Source organism: Eriocheir sinensis, chromosome 27 (genome assembly GCF_024679095.1).
Source record: "Eriocheir sinensis breed Jianghai 21 chromosome 27, ASM2467909v1, whole genome shotgun sequence".
NCBI lineage: Eukaryota > Metazoa > Arthropoda > Malacostraca > Decapoda > Varunidae > Eriocheir > Eriocheir sinensis.
The window spans coordinates 13,597,853-13,605,855 of NC_066535.1; the positions used below are offsets into that span (position 1 = coordinate 13,597,853).

Below are 8,003 nucleotides of genomic sequence, written 5' to 3' on the forward strand. Positions count from 1 at the left end.
TGGTGTTGGTGGTGGTGGTGAGGGAGGCGGCGGCAGCTGTCTTACGGTTGAGTTGAGTAATTTGTTTTGGCTTCTCGCGGCGCTGACGGGCCAAGGAAGTTTACGGGTCAGAGGTGACGGCGGCGGCGGATGGGGAGTGGCGACGGAAAGGGTGGGTGGGGGGAAGCGAGGTGTGAAGGGAGGAAAGATTTAAAGAGAAAGGAAGAGGAGCGAGGAATGGGAGGCAAAGTGAAGGAAAGGAGCAGGGAAGGGGCAGGAAAATCAAGGATATATTAAAACGTTTTCATCCTCTAATTTCATAAAAATTGTTATATATTATTTATTAGTAGTAGTTAAGAAATGTTTACTGCTTGGTGGAAGATCTCTCTCTCCTCTTAATATTTCCTTTTTTGAGGGAGACCTCCCTCTCATCTTTACATTTCCTTTTTTGAGGGAGATCTCCCTCTCATCTTTATATTTCCTTTTTTGAGGGAGACCTCCCTCTCATCTTTACATTTCCTTTTTTGAGGGAGACCTCCCTCTCATCTTTACATTTCCTTTTTTGAGGGAGACCTCCCTCTCCTCTTTACATTTCCTTTTTTGAGGGAGACCTCCCTCTCCTCTTTATATTTCCTTTTTTGAGGGAGACCTCCCTCTCCTCTTAATATTTCCTTTTTTGAGGGAGACCTCCCTCTCCTCTTTATATTTCCTTTTTTGAGGGAGACCTCCCTCTCCTCTTTATATTTCCTTTTTTGAGGGAGACCTCCCTCTCCTCTTTATATTTCCTTTTTTGAGGGAGACCTCCCTCTCCTCTTTATATTTCCTTTTTTGAGGGAGATCTCTCTCTCCTCTTAATATTTCCTTTTTTGAGGGAGATCTCCCTCTCCTCTTAATATTTCCTTTTTTGAGGGAGATCTCCCTCTCCTCTTAATATTTCCTTTTTTGAGGGAGATCTCCCTCTCCTCTTAATATTTCCTTTTTTGAGGGAGATCTCTCTCCTCTTATATTCCTTTTGAGGAGATCTCCTCTCTCTTATTTTTTTTGAGAGAGACCTCTCTCTCCTCTTAATATTTCCTTTTTTGAGGGAGACCTCCCTCTCCTCTTAATATTTCCTTTTGAGGAGATCTCCTCTCTTTACATTTCCTTTTGGAGGGAGACCTCCCTCTCCTCTTAATATTTCCTTTTTTGAGGGAGATCTCTCTCTCCTCTTAATATTTCCTTTTTTGAGGGAGATCTCCCTCTCCTCTTTACATTTCCTTTTTTGAGGGAGATCTCTCTCTCCTCTTTATATTTCCTTTTTTGAGGGAGACCTCCCTCTCCTCTTAATATTTCCTTTGAGGAGATCTCCTCTCCTCTTATTTCCTTTTTTGAGGGAGACCTCCCTCTCCTCTTTACATTTCCTTTTTTGAGGGAGATCTCTCTCTCCTCTTTATATTTCCTTTTTTGAGGGAGACCTCCCTCTCCTCTTAATATTTCCTTTTTTGAGGGAGATCTCCCTCTCCTCTTTATATTTCCTTTTTTGAGGGAGACCTCCCTCTCCTCTTAATATTTCCTTTTTTGAAGGAGACCTAACTCTCCTCTTTACATTTCCTTTTTTGAGGGAGACCTCCCTCTCCTCTTAATATTTCCTTTTTTGAGGGAGATCTCCCTCTCCTCTTAATATTTCCTTTTTTGAGGGAGACCTCCCTCTCCTCTTAATATTTCCTTTTTTGAGGGAGACCTCCCTCTCCTCTTTATATTTCCTTTTTTGAGGGAGACCTCCCTCTCCTCTTTATGTTCGTTTTTGGAGAGAGTCTCCCTTTCTTCATTGGGTTCCTTCCTTCTGGAGGGAGACCTCCCTCTCTTCTTTTTATTCCCTAGTGAAGGAAGGCCTTCCTCTCCTCTAGTTATATCATTCTTTAATGGAGGCCTCCCTCTCATCTTATTTTGTCCTCTTGGAGGAAGGCCTCCTTTCTTCTCTGAAGGACACCTCTCATTTCAATGTAGGGAAACCTCTCCCTGGAGGGAAACATTCCCATGAATGGAAGAGTCCACCCTCGGGGGGCCATCTCTTCCTCGTGTGCCCCCGCTTCCAGTGTGCTTCGGCCATAGCGTTCATCGCCACCACGGGAGGCGTCCTCCTCCAGTGGCCGGAAGCTGGCGGCTTCGTCCTGCTCCTCCCATCCTGAACAAGCCCCTGCACGCGTAGCAGAGGGCGGCGCCCGTTCCTGCCGGGCCGCCGCGGATCCGCTCCGGCATCCCGCCGTGCTTGTTCCCGGGGGTGGACGAGACCGAGCGCAGGATGATGCCGATCATCCTGTACTTTGATTTATTTAAAGAAGATTATTTTGCGAGTCTGAACGCGTGAACATGTCCTGCTGATGTCAGGGATGGTGGCACCGAACCCAACACACACACACACACACACACACAAGGACGAGCAGGGTCCCCAATGCACCACCCCCACGGCAGTCTGAGACTACTTTCTTTTTCAGCTGCCCAAGTATTTAGAGCAGTGATGATGTTTGTCAAAGGGTTCATGGAAGTAATGGGGTACTGGAGGGGGGCATGATATGGCCGGTGCGCATAAGAGTGCACAGTACGAAAAGATGTTTTAGGGAGACAGTATTATAAATGTAATACAAGATATCAATTTAAACTACGATTAAGGTGTTATTTATTTGTGCATTACATTACAACTGTATATCACACTCAGTATTAACTGTAAAGTATGAAGAGCCATTCCCCCTAAAGAGGCCGATACTGCCCCCAAAGTGTGTGGAAAAGTATGGGGGATTTGCCAAGCTCCAGGGTGAGAACTGGGTTGCCGGAATATCATACATGGCTTCTATTTTTGGGAAACTGAATTAATTAAACCAATCCCTTCAAGGCAATGCAATGGTGTGTATATTCTTTTATGTGATTGGCAAGATTGCGGCTTTCAAGTTGAAGATTGGATTGTGGCAAAGAAAAGTTGACACAAAGGACTTCGGTAATTTCTTCTCCCTTGATTTATTTTTGAAAGAGTGCAAATGGGAGGTGCCATCTCCTTCACTGGTAGAAAATATTAAGGATTTTATTATTTTTCATCTGGACAGTCTGGGAAAAAAGTTAATAATCCTTTTCCTTGATCAAGAGTCAAGAGCACTCAAAGAATGTATGTGGATTGTGAACCCCTTTGTCTCAGCTAATACCTGATCAGCCAATCTGGAATCATTTACAACCACTTTGCTAGAGCTGTCCACTGATTTTTGCACATGTCATCTCTTCATGAATTATTCTCCTACTACGAAGATTTCTGGTGCTTACTTTTAGGAACTCCAGACTACCAAAAACTAGCACGAATGGCCAAGACTTATCTAGTGCGGATGCCAGCAACATATCCGGCAGAAAAACGCTTCTCTAATCTTGTGGATATTCAAGCAAAAACGCGGAACCAGTTACAAGATGTGGATTCTCAGATGGGGGAAGCACTGGCAAGGGAAATTATGGAGAGAAAGTGATGGAAGGGCAGATAAAAAAAGTGAATTAAAGTGATGGAAATACTAAAGGAGAAAGAAAGCTGAGGAGGGGAAAGAAAATTGTGAGAAAGAGAGGGAAATATTTAAAGAAAAAGGAAGGAAAGGGTGTCAAGGAAGGGGTGTGAAGAATGGAAAGATTTAAAGAGGGGTGAGAAAGCGAAGAAATTAGTGAAAAGGGATGGAAACGGGCGGGAAATGGTCGAGGAAACGGGGATAGGGTCAGAACCAATAAGATGGGATCAAAATGGACGGGAAGGTGGAGACAGGGAATGGGGTAACAGAGGTGGGATGGGTAATGAAACTGGGGTGTACATAGACGTAGACTTTTTTATGTTTTACCTAATGCACCGGTAGGTCTTAATGGGGGCTTATTGATCAACCAGTACGGGAATGGTGTGAACGGGATATTTGGTGAAGATGTAAAGGAATAGAGGAAAAGGTGGAAGATGAAAAAGTGATAATGTGAAGTGGAAGGAAGGAGAGTGAAAGGAAAAACGAGAAGGGTGGAAGTGGAGGTGGTGGAGGGAAAGAAAATGGAAGAGAAGTTGATGATGGGTGAAGAGATGGAAGACTAAAGAGAGAGAGAGAGAGAGAGAGAGAGAGAGAGAGAGAGAGAGAGAGAGAGAGAGAGAGAGAGAGAGAGAGAGAGAGAGAGAGAGGTTGGAAGCTGCTGTTCTCTGGAGCGATAAGAGGACATCAAAGGCGGCGATTTTTGGGTTTTGCTCCATCTTAGGTCACGGAAAAAAGAAAAAAAACAATAACGAGAACATGAATAACAAGAGAATGAACTAGAAGAACAATAAAAATAAAAATACACACAAACAAACAAAAGAGCAACGCAAACAACCACAGTGATGACAATAATAAATACAGTGAATAAAAGTTACAAAAAAAATGATGAAAATAATGATAATAACGAGGATAATGACCCAAAAAATAAATAACACCTAAAAAAACAATAATCCTACAACTGACCCCCAAAAAATCAACAAAATCACAAAATAAGAAAGAAAAATCCTCCTATAATAAAATTTTCCCGCTTTCAGGTAAGAGGAAGAAAAAAAAAAAAGGTCAGGTATCGAAGTTCATCATATCACACTCCCCCCCTGCTCCCCCTCCCCCCCTCCCCCCTCGCGTAGGTGTGCTTCGCCCCAGATATCTCGCTTGACTGAAAGTGCGCGAAAATCTTCCTCCTTATCTAGGCCCGGTTGGAGGAGGAAGGCCCCTGATTGAGCGTCACCTCGAGGGCCCCGGAGCGAGCATCATCGACACTTTTCAGCGCCCCGGACCGAGCATACACACGCAGCTCCCGGGGCCCGTGAGTGAGGATGGAGATTGTCGCGGATATCCTATGATGCAGAGAAGAGGAAGGAGAATTATAAGGTGGAGGAGAATTAGGAGGAGGAAGAGGAGGAGGAGGTGAAGGAGGAAGAGGAAGAGGAGGAAAAAGAGGATGAGAAATATAAGGACGAGGACGAAGAGGAGGAGATGGAAGAGGATGGAAAAGAAGAGGCGAAGGGAATGAAGAAGGAAGAAGAAGAGGAGGAAAAAGAGGATGAGAAATATAAGGACGAGGACGAAGAGGAGATGGAAGACGATGGAAAAGAAGAGGCGAAGGGATTGAAGAAGGAAGAAGAAGAGAGAAGGGGGAGGAGGAGGAAGAGGAGAATAAGGAGGAAGACATGAAGGAGGAAAAAAGAATAGGAGGAAGAGGAAGACAAAGTGGAGATAGAAAGGGAGATGAAGGACGAGAGCGCAGGAGGAGGAGGAGAAGGAGGAGGAGGAGGAGGAGGAGGAGGAGGAGGACAAGAGGGTGGCAGTGTGTTGTGTTGCAATAAGCAGATCATCAGCACAGCAACACACAACAGGACTCGGGGGGGAAGTGTTGCATAATCATGGAACTGGGCGCAAGACATACATATTAACACACACACACACACACACACACACACACACACACACACACACAGTCATCATCATTAGTACAGCCGAGTGTGTCTGATTGCATGGTGGATTTTTAGTCAGTCAGTCAGTCAGTCAGTCAGTCAACTACTCAATAAATCCTTCTTTCCTTCTTCCCTTCAGTCAGTCAGTCAGTTATTCAGTCAGTTAGTTAGGTAATAAGTAGATCAGTTAATTAGTCAGTCAGGGAATGGAGGATATGCCTGGGAAATGGTTTGGGGAAGGAAGGTTTGAGGATATGAGTGAAATGGGCGAATGAGGAATGGGAGGAGAAATAAGAGGGGGAAGGAAGGGGTGCACGACATGGAAGGGGAAGACGTATGGGAATGGCAGTGTGTATGGGGAGGAGGTTTAAAGAGGCGAGAGGAGGAAGAAGTAGAGGAGTGAGAAAAAAAAAGAAGAGGAAATTGCGTCAAAAACGTGAAAAACAAACGAGAAAAATAAGAGTAAACGAAAATAATCGAAAAAAGTTGAAATGGGTAGAATAAAGGGGGAAGCCATATGAATAGGGGGACGGAAATCTATGGGGGGGGAAGGGAGGGGGAGAAAAGGGAGGGGGAGGAGGAGGGGGAAGAGGGGAAGGAAAGGAGGCAATGTGGCGATGTTGTGAAAATAGACGAGATGGGGAATGGAACAGGTTTTATTTTACATGCATTTTAATTTGTTGGAGTGGGGATTGCAGGCGGAGAAGGGGAGAGGGGAGGGGAGTGAAGGGGAGCGGGGAGGTATGAGGCGTTAGGAGGGGAGCTAGCGAAGTGTAAGGGGAGGAGAGGAGGGTGTGAGGGGAGAGGGGATGGTGTCACAGGAGGAGAAAGGAGGGGTGATGAGGGGAGGTAGCGGGGTGTGAAGGGGAGGAGAGGAGGGTGTGAGGGGAGAGGGGAGGATGTCAGAGGAGGAGAAAGGAGGGGTTATGAGGGGAGCTAGCGGGATGTGAAGGGAGGAGTGGAGGGTGTGAGGTGAAAACGCGTGACCTTGAACGAAGCGCTGTGACCTATTTAGCAGTAAAGGTGTGAGCGCGGACCCAACTGTGCGTGACGGAATGTGTGGGAAAAAACGGGAAGCGAGGAAAAATAACAGAGTAGTCCGGCCCGAGAGTTATGAGGATGGAAGCGCGTGTGTGTGTGAGCGGAGTGCGAGAGAATGAGGCAGACTGATAAATAGATAGATAGATAGATAGATAATAAAGACCCGATTTGTTTGTATGCTTTTTTCGCGTTTCATTCACTCTTTAAAAGCAGCCTCGTAGTGCACTGTTATTTTCGTTGTATGACCCGAATAATAGTGTTGCATTCACCTCCTCATATAAATAACCTTCCGTCATCGTTTTGCTCTCATCGAAAAGAAAGAAAGAAAGAAAACAAGTTGAGCAGCATCACATTCGCATCTTGAAGTCTTGTTGAGTTGCTCTCGCTAAATTAAGAATCAGTGAGTGTTGCATTAACCGTCTGGATAATTAATTGTGGCTGAGCGTGCACCGTCTATCTGAACATGTGTTGCTGACGCTTTTTAAAGAACGAAAGGCTACCGAGTGTTACAAAAGAAATGTTGCCGTGTGTTGGGTGCTCTTAAAGGGGTGGTGGAGTGCTGGTTGTGTTGCCTATAAAGAGTGAAGTGTTTCGTTACTCCGTTCTCTTAAAAAGATTTGTGTTGTGTTGCTTTCACTCTCTCAATGTGGATGTGTTGCCGTCTCTTGCCACCACAAAGGGACCTGTGGAGTACTGCTTTCAGACGTACGGAGTGATGAGGTTTTGTATTGCGGGTAACGTAGGAGGTGTGAAGTATTGTTATCCCCTAATAGAGAATAGTGTTGCCTTGAGTTGCGAGGATATGTAGAGCTGCGAAGTTTTGTGTCCAGTTCCTAAAGAATGAAGTAGTGTTGTCTTGTGTTGCTGGTAACTAAGGAGCTGTGTGATGTTGCTTGAACCTGATATAGAATAAAGTGTTGCCTTGTGTTGCGAGTAAATGTAGAGCTGCGAAGTTTTGTTTCCAGTTCCTAAAGAATAAAGTAGTGTTGTCTTGTGTTGCTGGTAACTAAGGAGCTGTGTGATGTTGCTTGAACCTGATATAGAATAAAGTGTTGCCTTGTGTTGCGAGTAAATGTAGAGCTGCGAAGTTTTGTTTCCAGTTCCTGAAGAATAAAATAGTGTTGTCTTGTATTGCTGGTAACTAAGGAGCCGTGTTGTGTTGCTTGAACCTGCTAAAGAATAAAGTGTTGTGTTGTGTCACGGTGGATTAATGAGCTGTGTAGTTTTGTTTTCACCTCCTAATGAACAGCCTTGTCTCTTGTTACGTTCTAAAAAAAAAGCTGAGGTGTTGCTTTCCCCCTACAAATATCGCGTCGTCTCGTGCTACGCTGAAGTAATAAACATCCGTGTGAAGTGTTGTGTTTCCCCTTTAAGAACTGACGTGTTGCCGAGTGTTGCGTTCACCGAAGTAGCCGCGGGGTGCAACAACACTAGTCCATTAAGAGGAGGCGTCTCAGCGGAGGGGACGTTGCCCAAGAGGACGGTGAAGACGGCCACGGCGGCGGAGGAGGAGGGGGTGACAGCGGCGGCGGTAGTG

General features: G+C 45.3%; 1 long non-coding RNA gene across 2 annotated transcripts; it reads right to left on the bottom strand.

Annotated features, from left to right (window-relative positions):
- Positions 1-672: 672 nt before the first annotated feature.
- Positions 673-1,886, bottom strand: LOC127004151 (uncharacterized). 2 transcript variants are annotated; one of them, XR_007757661.1, is made up of 4 exons: positions 1,738-1,886; positions 1,662-1,699; positions 1,138-1,213; positions 673-970 (listed from the first exon to the last, which is right to left on the bottom strand). It is a non-coding gene; the product is annotated as an uncharacterized LOC127004151 (long non-coding RNA). The 2 variants fall into 2 exon arrangements; XR_007757660.1 differs by having other exon boundaries at positions 1,586-1,699.
- Positions 1,887-8,003: the final 6,117 nt, after the last annotated feature.